The sequence below is a fragment of the Triturus cristatus genome, chromosome 7 (genome assembly GCF_964204655.1).
Source record: "Triturus cristatus chromosome 7, aTriCri1.1, whole genome shotgun sequence".
Taxonomy (NCBI): Eukaryota; Metazoa; Chordata; class Amphibia; order Caudata; family Salamandridae; genus Triturus; species Triturus cristatus.
The window spans coordinates 477,253,659-477,270,870 of record NC_140590.1 but is presented as its reverse complement, the minus strand read 5'-3'; positions in this window follow the sequence as shown (position 1 = coordinate 477,270,870).

Below are 17,212 nucleotides of genomic sequence, written 5' to 3'. Positions count from 1 at the left end.
ACTTTTCCTACTGTTGTTTATTTTGGAGTTGGAATAGTAAATCTAACTCCTCCAAACTCCAACACTTTCCCTGCTTTTGTTTATGTTGGAGTGGGAATAGTAAATCCAACCCTTCTAAAGTCCAACACTTTCCCTACTGTTACTTAGATTGGGATGGGAATGGTAAATATTACCCCTTTAACCCCTTGTGTGCGCATGACGGAACCACGCCGTCATGAGCCACGGGCGGCGTGTGCTCATGATGGCGTGGTTCCGTCATGCTGCGGCCGCTCCGCCCACGCGGCACTAATTCCCCGCCTGTGCGGGCGAAATGAAGAGTGGGCGGAGTCGTGACGGAACCACGCCGTCATGAGCACAGCTCGCCCGTGACTCATGACGGCGTGGTTCCCTCACGAGCATGGCGGCGCCGCGCTCACCCCACACCCCCCCAGCGCCGCGGCGGAATTTGCGCCGCGGCGAAGGGGTTAAAGTCCAACCCTTTTCCAACTGTTCTTAGACTGGGGTGAGGCTAGAGAATTTGATACCTGCAAAGTCCAATGCTTCCCTACTGTTGCTTAGATTGGAGTGGGTATATAGAATCTAACCCATCCAAAGTCCAGCACTTTCCCGACTGTTCTATAGATTGGAGTGGAAATAGTACAGCTAACTTCCAAAGTTTAACACTTTCTCTGTTGATATTTAGATTAGAGTGGGAATGGTAAATATAACCCCTCCAAAGTCCTATTAATTCTTAGATTGGGATGGGGATAGTAGATTTTACCCCTACTTTCCCAACCTTTACTTGGATTGGAGTGACGATAGAAAATCCCTTCAAAATCCAGCATTTTCCCTACTGTTGAATAGATTGGAGTGGGAATAATAAATCTAACCCCTTAAAAGTTCTACATGTTACCTACTATTTCTTAAATTGGAGTGACAACAGTACACCTAACTCTGGCAGAATTCAACACTTCCCCTTCTGTTGCTTAGATAGGAGTCGAAATAGTAAAACCAATCCCTCTAAAGTCCAAATCTTTCCCTGCTGTTCCTGTGCTTCTCTAATGTTTAGCCCTCGGGTGGGCCAGGTACCAGGGCCATGCAGGATTATAAAAAGGAGGGGGCACACAAGCCCCCCTCCTGTGTCCCTTTCGAGGCCCGGGGACCACCACCTACCTGGGGCTTTTATTTTAATCTAGGGGGTGGGTGCTTGGACTCCTAGGGCCCCAGGGATTACTACCTCCTTGGGGCAGCATAATAAAAATTAATTAGAGGGGCTGCGCACCTCCTCCTACTCATGGGAATGCTACCTCCAAGGGGCATAAATGCACATTGAAAGGGGGGTCCCCGTGAAACCCCGGGGACTACCACCTCCCTGAGGCATTCAATTGTTTTTTGGAGGGGGCCATTCGCCCTCCTGGGTCGTACTCAGCCCTGGGGACCGCCACCTGCTTGGAGCAGGCCCTTTTAAATCAAAGGAGGGGGGTCGTATGGCACCCCCTCCTGGAGCCAATAATGGCCTTGGGCACCACCACCCACCAGGGCCAATTCCTGCTATGTGCTAAAGTGCCCACCCCCGGGACAGAACTGTTTCTGTGACTTCCCAGGAGCTTTGACAGCTCTCGCCAAGTCACAGCAAACACTCTACTTCCAGAAAGCGAGAGCTAAGAAACGCTCTTGCTTGCTGGAAGCCGAGCTTTTGTCTGTTTCAGTGCCCGCTTGACTAAGCGGGCAGGATAACAGTAGGAGTGGAGTGTACGGAGATTTACCTACTCCGCGCTCCGCTGAAAACGTGGAGTAGGGAAAAAACCTCCAACTCCGCTGCGGACTGTAGGTAGCCAGCCCCCCCCCCCCACTAAATTGGCCCCCGCCTTCACCCCCCCTCCCCCAATAAAATAATAGTGGCAAAAAAAAATAAAGTCACTTCCCTGTATTGTGGCGTCCCCGGGCTGCCCTCCTCCTTCTCGACGGACATCTTGCACGAACTGCGCAGGCACAGTTCATGCAAGATGTCCGGCGTGGAGGAGGAGGGCTGCCCGGGGACGCCACAATATAGGTACGTGATTTTTTATTTCTTTACATTTTGTTGTGATTAATATGTTATTAGTGGGGTGGAGGCAGGTGGCAAAGCGGAGTTTTTCCCCACCTCCGTGGACCTCTGCATAGTTGTACTCCACCAGCTACGCCCAGGGTAGATAACACACTAAATGATTGTTCTGACAGACAGGGAGCTGGCTCCCGCTGGAGGTGGAACACCGGCTGGGACCATGAGAGCCTTGAGGCTCCCACCATGGTCCCAGGGAAAAGAGAAGAAAGAAGTATAAATAAAGGTCAGAAACAAACAGAAAGTGGCAGAATAAAGGTCAGAAATTAGCAGAAAGAGGCAGAATAAAGGTCAGCAATGAACAGAAAGAGGCAAAATAAAGGTATGAAATGAGCAGAAAGAGGCAAAATAAAGGTCAGAAATGAGCAAAGGAAGGCAGAATAAAAGTCAGCAGAAAGCAGAAAGAGGCATGATAAAGGTGAGAAACGGGCAGAAAGAGACACAATAGAGATCAGAAAAGAGCAACAATACGCAGAATAAAGGTCAGAAAGAAAGAGCAAAATAGAGATCAGAGACAAGCAGAAAGGGGGAAAAATAAAAGTCATAAATGAGCAACAAGAGGCCCCCAACAACCTTCAACAGCCAAGACAACTCCATCCCCCAGCCAGCAGTGCACCAGGAGGCGTATTTGCAGAGTGGTTGAGAAAAGGGGTGGGGCCTCCAACAAAGTCTTAGCAATCCTGCTGTGGCGGACTTACTTGTGGCAACAATAGGGGTTCTTGGCCCCAAGGACCTCAGCAGCCACAGGGACTTCATCCCCCAGCCAGTAGTACACCAGTAGGTGCGTTTACAGAGCGGTTGAGAAAGGGGTCAGGGCCTCCGATGAGTTCTCAGCAATCCCGTTGTGGGGGACTTACTAGTGGCAACAATAGGAGTTCTTGGCCACCAAGGACCCTCAGCAGCCAAGTGGACTTCCTCCCCCAACAAGTAGTGTACCAGGAAGCACGTTTGCAGAGTGGTTAAGAAAAGGGGTGGGACCTCCAGCGAGATCTCAGCAATCCCACTGTTAGAGACTTACTGGTGGCAACAATAGGTGGGAAGAGAGACAGGCGCAAGACAATTGAATCTCCTCTGATGTCTCACTGTCACTCTGCACCCGACTGCCCACAACCACAACACACTTTTCTAGGTCCCTTACAGTGTATCTGTTTTTGAAGTTCCCCAATGCTGTCGTCCAGGCTCCAGCGGCCGCCATCTAGAAACATTTCTGTCAGCAACAGCATAGAAATCCTCTGGGACATGCTGCCCCAAAGACGCCGGCTCTCTGGCTCACTTAACAAGGAATTGAACCTACCGTGACCTTGTTTTATTTTTTACGTGGCACTGGTCGGAAGTGAGGACATAATGGCTGGGGCACCGGAAATGCAGCAGGAAGCAGACAAGCAGTGTGCTTCATGCCCTTCTGTGAGGAGCAGGAGGGAATGTCAAGAATCCTCATGTGCCACTGCCAATAAACTGTCCCGAGATCACGACGAGGGTCGCAGTCACCATCCCCAGGAGCAACGCAGAAGGCTGCGAGGTGAGTTCAGGGCAGAGCGGAACTCCGGGGAATTCCACAGAGTGTTTTGCAACTACAGGAATTCCACGTAGTACAACTCCATTAACTCCGCCCACCCCTGGTCTTTATCATGCAACCTTGCTACCCTTATGGAGACCTGTTTAGGCTGGCACAATAAAAATGAAGACTGGCTCCACATAGGAGGCCATTTTCTAAAGAAATGCAGACCTCAAACAGGAAGAGTGCAGGAACAGCTTCCTGCTGGAAGAGTAAATGTGGCTTCAGCATAGGAACTCATTGGGGGCACCTCCCCTTAACCCCAGAGATCATTTGTTTTGTGAATGCAGATAGAAGATGAATATCTGCAGGTTTGAATATCATAAACACACGTTAGAAACACATACGGGCATTGCAAAGGTGCCATGCAATACATAAAAGTAATAGGTAGAGTCCAATTGAACTCCACTATCTACCGGTCACTGTACATGTGAGAAACCATTATGTGTTGGTTTCACACAAAAATATACAGGCACCCATCATTAATACCTCAGACATTACAGCCTTGAGACAGTGATGTAAACTTGTTTTAAAAAGCGTTTCCAGACCAACATGGGCATACTCAACCCGCCAAATTACTCCGCACTCCATCTTTATCCAGAAAGTAAAATAGGTGATGGAGTAGCACTGATAAACAAAAACTCTAATCGCTGCCAAGTAGTGACTTCTGAGTTCTTCTCAATGCCTGATTGAAAAACGTAAGTCCATTGATACAGAGCTCCCAGAATGATTATTGTTGGCCACCCGCTTGGAAAAACTTTTTAAAGAACAATGCATGAATCCTATCACCAGCCTGTTCTGTTCAACAACAATGATATGTTTGTTTGTAACTTTAATTTCCACTATTAGAAGCCTAATTACTCACCAGTCTCCCTTTTCTTTTCTGGGTAAAAATGATCTGAAGCATCATTACCTAAAACCCGCACAAATCAACTGAACTACAATGATATCATTAATGCAATGGAAGACTGCCTACTAGTTGACATTATCCCAATTTGTGTGATAGATCACTCTCAAATCCCCATTTCCATGTTCCTCTCTAAAACTATGACTAGAAAGCTGTAAATCTTGGATTCATGGTAACAAGAATATAAATCATCACAACCTTGCTGCAAGTTTTTTTAATCCTATCTCCTTAACTTTAGCGACAATCATGAAGTAAATGATTAAGCACTATCTATAATGAAATCATGACTGAAATTGTAAATGACTTCACCTCTTAGAAGCAAAAATAAATAAAAGTAAGAAATCTGCTCCATGAAATAAAAGTAAGAAATCTGCTCTATGATATCCAAGGTACTTAATTAAGAGAATAAAGACCTTAGAACTGGTGCCAAAACAAAAAGCGAATCTACAGCGGCTCTGTTCTGCCATAAGATCTCACAAAAAGTGCACAATCAAGGTTATATCCACTTCAAGCCAATCTTTACCAGATTTGGCTAAAACCAGCCTAAGAAATAATTTGATCCCAACCCCATTTTATATGGAAGAACCTGAAAAAGAAATGCAAGTAATCCACTAACTCATTTGACACCGAAGAACAAGTTACTTACCTTCAATAACAATATGTCTGTAAAAGACATATATTAGTTATGGATTGCTTACCTTAGAATTACTCCCAGGCATGAGACTCGATCCGGAGATTTTTTTTCATAGCAGTACTCCTGCACGTCAGTAGGTGGTGTCGGTCGACTCCGCTTTCGTCGTCGGCATCGTGGTCACCAGGATGAGGTCGCGGTATCTACTTAAACGCCGCCCTCGCACGCTGGCGTCAGTTCTTTACACAACATTCCACGGCAGAAGTGCAGAGCCAAGCAAGACACTGACCACTGGAGCACAAAACTAGGGCCTTGAAAAGGAAGTCCCTTACCCTAGAAGTCAGTTCGCAGAACGGGGAGGATGGGTAGGGCGGTAAGGAATCTACAACTAATATATGTCCCTTACAGATATATCGTTAACAAAGGTAAGTAACTTGTTCATCTGAAAGAGACAATTAGTTATAGATTCCTTACCTTAGAATAGATACCCCAGAAATACCAACCCCGGAGGTGGGCCTGTGAACTAAGTTAACACCATAAAGTCCTAGAGAAATGAACGGCCAAAGAAGCCGTCTCTCCGGACTTGGCTGTCCAGGCAGTAGTGTTTTGTGAACATGTGCAGGAATGCCCACGTGGCTGCCTGGCAGATGTAATTGAGGGGGATTCCACATCCCAAAGCAGTAGTGACTGCCGTTGCCCTAATGGAATGGACACGCAATCCTACCGGAGTTTCCTTCCTTGCCAAGGAATAGCAAATTTTGATGCAAAGAATGACCCACTGAGAGATGGTACATTTGTGCACAGCCCAACCTTTCTTGGTGCCCACATAGCCAACAAAGAGCTGGTCATCCACCTGGCATTGTTTTGTGCGATCCAGATAGAAAGAAGGCACACATTTTGGGTCCAGACGGTGGTGCCTCTCCTCCTCCTTTGAAGGATGTGGGGGTCGGAAGAAGGTGGGCAAAGTGATGGTCTATCCAATGTGGAAAGAAGTAACCACTTTGGGAAGGAAAGAAGGTTGAGTTCTAAGGACAACCTTGTATGGATGAACAGCAAGGAAAGGAGGATTAGAAGACAGAGCCTGAAGCTCACTCACACTGCGAGCAGAGGTGATGGCAATCAGAAAAGCAGTTTTTAAAGTTAAGAGTTTAGGAGGACAATTATGTAGCGACTCGAAAGGAGTGCACATAAGGTAAGTCAAAACCAGATTCAAGTCCCACTGTGGCATTACGAAAGGAACAGGAGGAAAGAGATGAGTAATGCCCTTAAGGAATCTATTTACAATATAAGAGAAGGCTGATCAGGAAGCCGAAAAAGGCTGAAATAGCCAAGAGATGGCCCTTAAGAGTGCCCAAAGCAGAACCCTGCAGGCCAATGCAAGGAGGAACAAAAGAACCTCAGAAAGAGGAGCAGAAAGGGGATCCACAGCTTTTGCTATGCCCCATGCCACAAATTTGTTCCATCTACAGGCGTATACCGTTTTAGTCGAGGGACGCCTGGCTGCTAAGGTAACATTACAGACTTCGGGAGGAAGGTTGAATGCTGTCAACTGTCGCCGCTCAATCTCCATGCAAGGAGGTGGAGGCAGGACAGGTTCAGGTGGAGAACCGTCCCCTGCTGCTGCAACAGAAGATGATCCCGAAGAGGCAGTCTGATCGGAGGATCGATGGCCATGTGTAAGACCTCGGGAAGTCAAACTCTTTGTGCCCAATCCGGAGCCACAAGGATGACTTGGGCCCGGTGGCGCTTGATCTTCTTCAGCACTCTGGGCAGAAGTGGCATATGCGGAAAGGCGTTTAGAAGACTGCAACTCCACTCGTGACGAAAAGCGTTGCCGAGCGAGTGCTGCCATGGAAATTTCAAAGCGCAGAACTGCTGACATTGCGCGCTCTCTTCAGTGTGAATAGATCTAACCAAGGCTCTCCCCACTGCTGAAAGAGACCTTGCACCACCTCCGGGTAAAGACACCATTTGTGATCCATCATGCACCTGCGGCTGAGTTCGTCCGCCCTGGCTTTCAGAGAGCCTGCCAGGTGTTGAACCACCAGGTAATGCCCTGATGTTTCAGCCATGTCCAAAGGCAGAGCGCATCTTGACACCACCCCGCCCTGTTTGTTGCAGTACCACATGGCGGTGGTGTTGCCGTGAACATATGTACTAATCTTCCCCGGACAGAGGGAAGGAATGCCTTCAGTGCAAGACAAATCGCCTAGAGCTCCAGAAGGTGGATGTGGAGCCCGGACTCCGCTGGAGACCAGAGGCCTCTGATCTCCGCTTCTCCCATGTGGCTGTCCTATCCAAGAAGTGATGCATCCGTCACGACTGTGAATTCTGGTTGGGGGAGGGGGAGGGATCCGCTGCTGACCCAGTCCTGGTTTGCTAGCCACCACTGCAGTTGGTGTGCAGTGCCCTCTGAGATCTGGACGCAATCGGAATTATTCCCCTGATGCTGTGCCCACTGGAACTTCAGGTCGCACTGCAGAGCTCACATATGCCACCTGGCATGATCCATCAGCAGTATGCAGGAGGCGATGAGGCCCAGCAGCCTCAGGGTCATTCTTATCGAAACCCGGGATAGAGGCTGAAACATCGATATCGTAGCCCGAAGATACCAGACTCACTGCTCGGGAGGATAGGCCCGAAACTGCGGTGTGACCAGAACCGCTCTGATGAAAAGGATCTTCTGAGAGGGAATCAGGTGTGACTTTGGCACATTGACAGTGAACTCCTGCAATTGCAGGAGGTCTGCCATAGTCTGGAGGTGGGAAACGACAGCTTGAGGTGAGCCCGCCTTCAACAGCCAGTTGTAGAGATAGAGGAAGACTGGAACCCCTGATCTGCACAGATGAGCTGCGACCACCGCCATCACTTTCGTGAACACCCGAGGGGTGCTGGTAAGGCCAAAGAGGAGCATGGTGAACTGAAAGTGCTCGTGGAGTACCGTGAATCGTAGGTAACGTCTGTAGTCCGGCAGGACGGGGAAGTGGAAATGGGCATCCTGCAAGTACAACGCCACCAACCAGTCTCGGGTTGAGGACAGACAGGGCCTGAGCCAATGTCAACATTTTGAACTTCTCCTTCCGGAGGGAGCGGTTGATGTTCCTGAGATCCAAGAGAAGACGCAGGCCTTTGTCTTTCTTGGGCACCAGTTAGTAGTGGGAATAGCACCCACGACCTACTTCTGGGGCAAGAACTCACTCGATAGCCCCCTTGGCCAAGAGAGTCGTATCTTCCTGATGGAGAAGGGCCAAGTGATCCTCTGACATGGGATGGAATTGTGGTGGCATGGGAGAAGGGGTAGTCTCGAACGGGAGGGAGTAGCCCCTTCAGACTATCTGCAAACCCAACCTGTCTGATGTGATGGTCTGCCAGTGGAGGAGGTGATGGCAGATATAGACTAGGAGGGTTTGGAGGCTGCTGCAGAGGGGGCACTGGTGGACTGGCAAGCCTGCTGGCCCCCTTACCCACAACACTGGGTCCCAGGTCCCTGGCTGCACAGAGGTTGAACAGTTTGCGCAGGCCTGTAGCTCTGGGCGGAACGTGGCGGGGCACCCCTTCCGTATCCACAAAAAAGGGGCAAAAAGCAGACTGCGCGAGGTGGTAGCGAGGCCCAAGGATCTGGCCGTAGCCCTGGAATCCTTAAAGCGCTCAAGCGCGTTGTCCGTTTTGTTGCCAAACAAGCGACGGCCATCAAAGGGCCTGTCCAAAAGGGTCGATTACACATCACCCAAATAACCAGTGGACCTCAGCCTGGTGTAGAGTCGCAGGGCTACTGACGTTAATATTGTTCTGCCTAGCGAGTTGGCGGTACCCAGCCCACATCTAATGACGAACTTCGCTGCATCTCTTCTCTCAGCAACTGCATGGAAGAGAGTGGCCTGGGCCTCCTCCGGACACTGTGGTAGCCCCTACACAACCGTATCCCACACAGAGTGGGAATAACGGCCCAAAAGACATGTGGTGTTCACCGCCCAGAGTCCCAAGCTGGCCGAAGAAAGCATCTTCTTCCCAAGATGCTCCAGCTTCTTGGATTCCCTAACTGGGGAGCAGTAGAGAATGCGCCCTTAGAGGTAGAGGCTTGGACCACCAATCTCTCAATGGTAGGGTATTGGGAGAGGAAAAGTGAGTCGCCTGGTGCTGGGCTGTGGCGTGGGGCAATCACCCTATCCACAGGAGCCCCTGTGCTGGGCTTGGACCAGGTGCCCAGAAGGATGTCAGTAAGGGCCTCATTGAACGGCAGTAGGGGCTCTGAAGAGGCTGCTGCCGGTTGAAGCACCTTAGTCAGGAGGTTGGTCCTAACTGCTACCGTAGGAAGCTCAAGGTTCAAGGCTTCAGCCGCCCTACACAACATCACTGCGTATGAAGGTCCTTCCTCCGTAGCCACGGTAGAGGGACAAAGTATATAAGGGTCTGGTGAGGTATCCAGACCTCTGGCATCACCCAACTCCTCTCTCAAGTCCGGTTCACTCAACTGGTCAGCTAAAGGGTCACCAGACCCCTCCCAGTCCTCCTCGTTCTCTTCTGGCTGCCACTCAGGGCGATAGGGAATGCCGCCCGGCGCCAGATCCGGGGCCGGTCGACGCCGGTCCAGGTCCGTGTCCAGGTCAGGGTGGAGGCCGGAGTCGACGACGGCTTAGGACACAACTGGCGCTGGAAGGGGTGGAGGTGTCGTCAGTGGATTTGGTGCCGGAGGAGGTGTCGTAAGGTCAACCGGCGCTAATCCGGATCCAGGCCTGGAATCCTCAGGACCTGCGGTGCCGGGACCGAAGCCGCTGGGTTCGAAGGCCTAGAACCCCCAGCCGAGTCTGCAGGGCCCGAAGGCGCACCGGCAGAGTTGGGCTACCCAAAGATCAAGTGGAGGGCTTCATAAAAACTACGAAGCTGGGCAAGGGTTGCCCGGGCTCCCGGGAAGGAAGGGAGGCTCGTGGTTGTCCCAACAGGCTCTGTGGGCAGAGCGAATGACTACCTTCCGCAACCCGCGTTGCATCGACCGACGGACGGGGAGAACGCGAAGAGCGACAAATGCTTCTTCGCCTTCTTTTTGTGCTTCAACTTCCTCAAAGACGAAGACTTTGATGATGAGTGGTGGTGATGGCTCTGCAACCGGTCCCGTGACCTCCCTCTCTACCAGGACCTTGAGCGGCGTGAAGCAGACTGCTGGGCCTCAAGAAGCTTTCTGGACCGCTCCCGCAAAGACTTTGGGTTCATGGCCTGGCAGTCGGAGCACTACTTCAGGTCGTGGTCGCGCTCCAGACACCAAAGGCACACAAGGTGCGGGTCCATAACCGACATCAATTTACATCAGGAGTCGCAAGCCTTTAAGCCGGTTCGAGGACAGGACATCCCAACATGCACCAGGAGTCAAACGACTCAAAAAGAAGTCGACAGAAGTCGGGAAAGAGTAGTCAAAAAGTGACTAGAAGTACCGCTCTCTCAGGATCTGCGCTGGCTGGCGTGGAAAAAGAAAGAACTGACGACAGCACGTGAGGGCGGCTTCTAACTAGATACCGCAATGTCAGCTCTGGTGAGCACGACGCAGTTGACAAACGCGTAGTCGACCGACGCCACCTACCGTCGTGCAGGGGTACTGCTATGAAAAAATATTTCTCCGGATCCAGTCTGACACCTGGAGGTAAGGAATCTATAACTAATTGTCTCTTTTAGATATCAAAATAATTCAGGTGTACTTTAAGATACCTACCAACATTCTGCTTTCCATGCAGTTTAGGAAATTACCTAATAATTTGTCACCATTTTTTAAATAGGCACTTCAGACTGAACGTCTTAATATGATCTCCAAGCTCAAGCCTCCAACCATTTTGCAGAAACATTGTCTTCTTACCTAACCAAACAAGTGCATACACACCTTATGACATACTGATGTAATTTTTCAATCTGTTCCTCTCATATGGGGTGCTTTTAGCCCTCCTAAAAGTTGAACTCATTTGTCCAATCTTAAAAAAAAATCTAATGCATTCTGACCATTATTAAAACTTCGAAATTGCTTGCTTTTATTCCAGTCATACACATCTTCACAAACACATTAATAACATGGCTAAACCTTTGCCAACATCGCCAGTCACCTGCTCTGACTAATCTGCTGGGTTAAACCTTCTTTACCAGAACAGGAGATCAAGGAAGAAGTTCCTATTTTGTTCCTCTCCAGATTGCACTATGGACAATCCATTCTCAATGGCATTTTCGCCTTGCCCCAATCAAAGCTACACTTCATGCAGCAGCCTGTCCACCACATTCCTCCTGCATTGTGCACTGTGAACTGACATCCCATTGACTGCACATCCATATGTTTAGTACACAAACCTCTAAATTCATTTCAACACGGATTGGCAGCCCACGGATCAGCAGTTTCATTTGGAAGCAGGGATTGGTGGTTCGAGTATCAAACCCTCAGAGGGAATGGGCTGGAGCTGAACTTAGAGACCTACACCTCATGATCAGTGAGACTGGTGCTTTTTCTAGTGTACGCCTAAATTGTGGAGCAATCTGCACTCGATGAGATTTGCAGCATTTTTCCACATGGCTTTTCACTCATTATTATTTCCTCTATCCCACTTTAGGCTTTGGTGAAATTTAAATTATACTGGTCAACTTAGAAACAAAAATACCAAATTTCACATTATACGAAATGCCTTATGCATTTCATGTACTTTTTGCTTATAGAAGACAGATTCTACTTCATCGCGGAATGATTTTCCAAGTCCCATGTAAAGGATGTGAAACGTTTCCACGTTATATCAATATTTTGTTGTAGTACTGGTCCCTGAACTCGTACCCCATGCCCCCCAAATGACAACAGTGATGACTTGGCCTAAAGCAAGTTGCAATTAGCGACTGATCTGAAGGGGCACTCCAGCGTGCATGGTTGTATGAAGTACGTGCATGGGTGATGCAACCAAATGAGGAGGTACTCTACACCCAGGGTTAGGAACAACCGGGCTCTGACATGCCCTTTCCTTTGCAACATGAATTGACACTAATGAAAGCGGGGTAGTGAGATGGACAATAGCAAGTCATCACTCTATGAATAGGTGCTGCCCTGGCATTGTTGGCTAATGCTGTGCAGAATATCTGTAGGTGTGCACCTTTGATGCGCTCCACTAATAGTGGCTCACATCTGCGTGTTTGGTTCTCATCCCAGTTTTCATATTCTTGCAAACTTACCCCATCTGTTTCACTAAATACGTGACAATGGAAATGATGAGAGCTACATTTTCTGAAGAATAAATTGTGTAAAACAGGGTTTGACCCATTCCACCCAAGGTTTACCTTTAAAGCCTTAAACCACATTTTGGCTCATTGACGGCTTCAACAGGGACTACCGCACTTGTCCACTTCTCAATTGCACGTTTGCACAACGTTTCTTTCACTTTCACATAAAATGTGCCTGCCTCGAATCACCATTATGCTGGACAAAATACTTTAAGCAAGACATGAAATCTGAGCTGCTTTTACTTTACAGGATTTCATGTGTCTGAAATGTAATGTCCTCAGAAATTACGATTAATTCAATTGATATAATAATGTTGTCTTATTTTTATGTAGTACAAACCCCCTCAAGAGCTATAAGTCATTGATGTGTTACCAGAGCTAATTTTAGTGACCCGTGAAGAAGAGAGGCAGAGTCAAACCTTACCAGATCTGAAAATGTTTCCTTATTGGCTGGGCCAAGGCATTCTATACAATCGAAATCATTGAGAGCAGGGCCCGAAGGGCCATTTTGCCCCTCTGGTATTTTCCTGCTGGGTTGTAGGCTAGGGGGCTGCTTTCAGAGGAGGATGAGCTGCCGTAACCCAATCAAGCCAACACTTCCATTCTAGAAGTGCACTCCTGCAGTCGGGGGCTGGTTTGAATATTTTCATCAAGCCTTGGATCCGAGTCATGCATTAAACCTAGCATAGGGTGCCAATACTATTTGCACTTAATTTTAGTTTCTTGTACCAAGGTTTTCCACCTTACAAATTTCTCCAACTATTACATAGCAGAATTTGAGGAGGTAAAGCAGGATGGATATGGGGAAACAAGCAAGGTGACCAACATGTAAAGCCGAAACCACACATTGTTCCCACATTACTCCAAAACACAACATGCACATCTTCCTGGAGAAATACCACAAATGTGCACTAACAGTGTACACCCAGGCAGTTATACCTGACAATTTCCCGCTCCACTAAGAAAGAGTGGCTAAGGTTATTAAGCTATCAATCTGTTTTTAGCTAATATTTTAGAGGTACATGGGAAGGCGCGTGCAATATCTTAATGTAAAAGTGACAAACTGTTTAACTTTTAAAAGTAATTTGATTAGTATGGAAAGATAGTTGTAGAATTGATCAAGAAATGTGTGGGAGAATATGCTATGCAAATCGTCCATTTCATGTAAGGGGGAGTTAAAGTTTTAAACCGCAAATCTCATTACTTTCCTCACAGTAGAGTGGTGAAGGATCCCCTCTTTTCAATCCCCTCCCCCCTTACTCGCCTGTCCCTCATCCTAGAATTGGTGAGGAAGCATCCCTAATGCCACAAGGGCTTTGTGCAAGCCATTCAGCCGCATGAAAGAGCAATGTGGGCCCAGAGGAGGGAGCAGACTTTAGTGGGGTCAGAGCGGTCACCTTAGAATAAATGTGCTCCTTTGTGCGCACTAAGGACATACACTCAGCGGGAAGCCATTGAGCCCCTGAAGACAAACCTAAACCCCCTACTTATTCAACCAAGGACAGCCACGACGAACATGTAAACTGCTGCGACGGAATAAGAAAGGAGTTTGTCGACCAATGTTCTGATATTTTTGCAAGGGGACAAAAGGCTGTTTTGTATCGTCTTGTGTCGCAATCACAAATAAATACTCAGGACAGTGTGAGTGGGTGGAGGTGGGAGAGTGTTCTTAAATCGTACAGAAACTACTCTTTTAGCTCTCCCTTCTTTCGGTGCAGGACCATCCACGCCACTGAAGGCCTCAGATGCTGACAGTAGGGCCTAGTCTCTGCAAGCTGGATCTTGTGTTTCCATGGAAGTGCTACAAGCCTGCCTGTGTAGGCCTTCATTGGCGCGAGTTAAAGAGACGGGGGTACAACTGGTGAGAACGGAATGCAGCTCAGTGTCTGAAAGCTAGAGATGGGTAGACATGAAATCCGACTAGAAATGTAACACAAAAGCGAAAGAACAGCAGATAAACTGACAGCGGGAGACCTTCTCTCCCCCACCACCAAGTCAATACAACAAAACCACACGCTAGTCAAAGAACCATTTCCATCATCCATGGTTCTAAAACCTATTTTTCTCTCCCTCTTTTATGCTTTTTTATCTCAAACTCTTGTTGCTTGCTTTTCCCACACATTCCTCATCAAAAAACGAAAGACTGAACTAGCACTAACAAAGCCTATAGGTCTATCCTCGCTTTGCTGATGGGGTGGCTATGTTGCAAACTTTTCTTTCAAAGTTGGACAAAGTTAGTAAACTTCTGAAGTTTTTGAAGTTTGCCTAGTTGCCCATGTTTGTCTATGGAGGCTGTCAGCACAAAAAAAGAATTTGTGAAAGAACTTTCTTGCAAGGTTAGTCTGCAAGAAAATTCTCCAATTAAAAGTAGGATATTTGCAGAGCAAAATCCAAGTTTAGCAGACGTTTTCTCTTCATATTTGATTTGTTTTTTTGTACTTTTCAAACTTCCTGAGAGTCAATAAAATGTAAAAGAGTTACTAAACCTCAATAAGTTTTGATGGGATAAACTTTACATTCTTACATACACTTAATACCTGGTTTCTATGAGCTTGGCTTGTATAACGAAATGTAAATTTTGAACTTCATGTATGTTGAGCCACCGGACTTTGATACAAAGACATAAAATACAACGTTGTATTATTTTGTACCATGTGCTTAGGGTAGGAAGACAGACCTGATGGCGTGCTAGATCTAAGGACTTCCTGTTAGGATTGGGTGAAACACTGCCTGCCAGAACAAAACTTTCTGTAAGGAAACCTCACGTCCGTGTGGTTCACTTTTCCTCTACCTTAAATTAAAACTTAATGCACCTTCTATCGAAACATAAATATTACACTTCAATGTGTGACATCATTTTCTGCCGACTACCATGCACTCTTTCAGACTCTAATTTGTGAATCCTACACACTACTGGGGCTCCTTTATAGTTATCTCAGATCTCAAGTCAAAACACTTCCTTTCTTTCGTCCGCCGACCGTCTTCGGTAGAGGCCTGACTAGTCCTACATGGTGGTCTGTGTCAGGGCGCCCCTAGAAGCGTTATTGATGCATTGTCCAGCTATATGCCTGCTACTTAATAAAGACATGTCCAAAAATACCTACTGGTTGACACACTGGATGGTGCAGCAAGGTCAGGAACCAGCATGAGGAGACAGAAAACAGCAAGAGTCAGAAAAAAATTCATGTGCAGAGAGAACTCTCATTGGTCGAAAATGACACTATAAAGTTCCAGCAGCTGACAACTGACTCCAGGAATTCCAGTCATTTTGTAGACTTGATTTTCTGAAGGACCAACAATTTTGAGCACGGGGCAGGATGTACTACACATGACATGGCGCTTGTTTACAGATGGGCATTCGCATTCCCAGCAGACTGAGATAATTGCCGGTGTTGACAATTACGTGCCGGTGCGAGCACCGGAAAACACTGGCTTAAATTAAGCACCCTCCCTCGGACCCTCAAATTAACAAGACATGACAAGTTCTTACGAGCGCGGATCAACTTCTCAAAAGAATACCAGCTAGTTTTGAAAAAGTCCCAAATATATAACAAAATTTCATTATTATAAAAATAACGTAAGGAAACGTGTAAAGCAAACAGAGAAGCTGAATCCATCTGTATCTGACCCAAAACTGATCTTTATAACTTATCTGATTGGCCAGCTCACTTGCCATTGGACTTGAACTGACAAAGAAGCCCGTGCGTTAGTATTACCTTGAACGTCGAAAGAGAGCAGTTTTTAAAGAATGAAACATCTCAACATTATATGGCTTGGGCCAGCTTGGCAGTGGCATCATGAAAACATCAGACGTTACCTAGCTCGTTTCAGCGCCCGTTTTTTTGGAGGATGACGAGCACTTTTTCAGTTTCTTTTGCTTTTTATAAAAAGTAAGAATGTTTCTTTTTTTCCCCTTATACGAGGAAAACTAATTGGTACCTTAATAAATGTTGTACCTCGAGGCTTAGTCAAAGTTCATTCTTGTCAGTAGCCGCAGCAATCAATCAACACTCTACAGCTACTTAAGAAACAGCCGCTTCGCTAATGCGACAGATCAGTTTGATCTCTGGCACCCACGTAACAAGCTCGAGAGTCCCCCGCCGCTCCGGCGAAGAGAAGGGGTCGCGAGGCAGCGCATGACGCAGCACGCGAGCGTAGACGAACGACAAGCCCGCTGATAGCAGTGCGCCGTGCTGCGACATACCTGCCCCGCGGCGTGAGGTATTCAATACTCTGAACCTGTTCAGACTAAGGGGAGCGTGTGCCTTTTCAAAAGCAAACATGTCGGCGTGGATTGTGCTGCTGCTTCTTTGTTTGTTGGTTGCTGAGAGGTTGCACATTGACAGACACGTTTGGCAAAAACACCTGCGTGCACCTGCGTGCAGCTCTAGCTCCCAGCTTAATGGAGTCAGACTGATTTCTGCCTCAGGACACTAAAAATAATCCAGATCCTCAACATCACACCAGTCATCCATCCATCAAGGCACAGCCATCAGCTCTGCACAGTATAGGCATCCAATCCGGGCACACTATAACAATGAACACGAAACCCACTGAGCAACCATTCAGCCAACTACCATCAAACTTTCCTTATTTGACAACACCACCATCCAGCCACTGTATAACAACCAACCGGCCATCAAAGCACAACCCTGCGCTCTCCACAGCGCAACCTATTAGACACCCTAACAATCAAACCACCATGGCACAATAATACAGCCACCAAAAACAACCATCCGACCACCACAGCACAATCTTCTTGCTACCACAGTGAAACCATCTAGCAACCATGGCGCGACAGTCGAATCA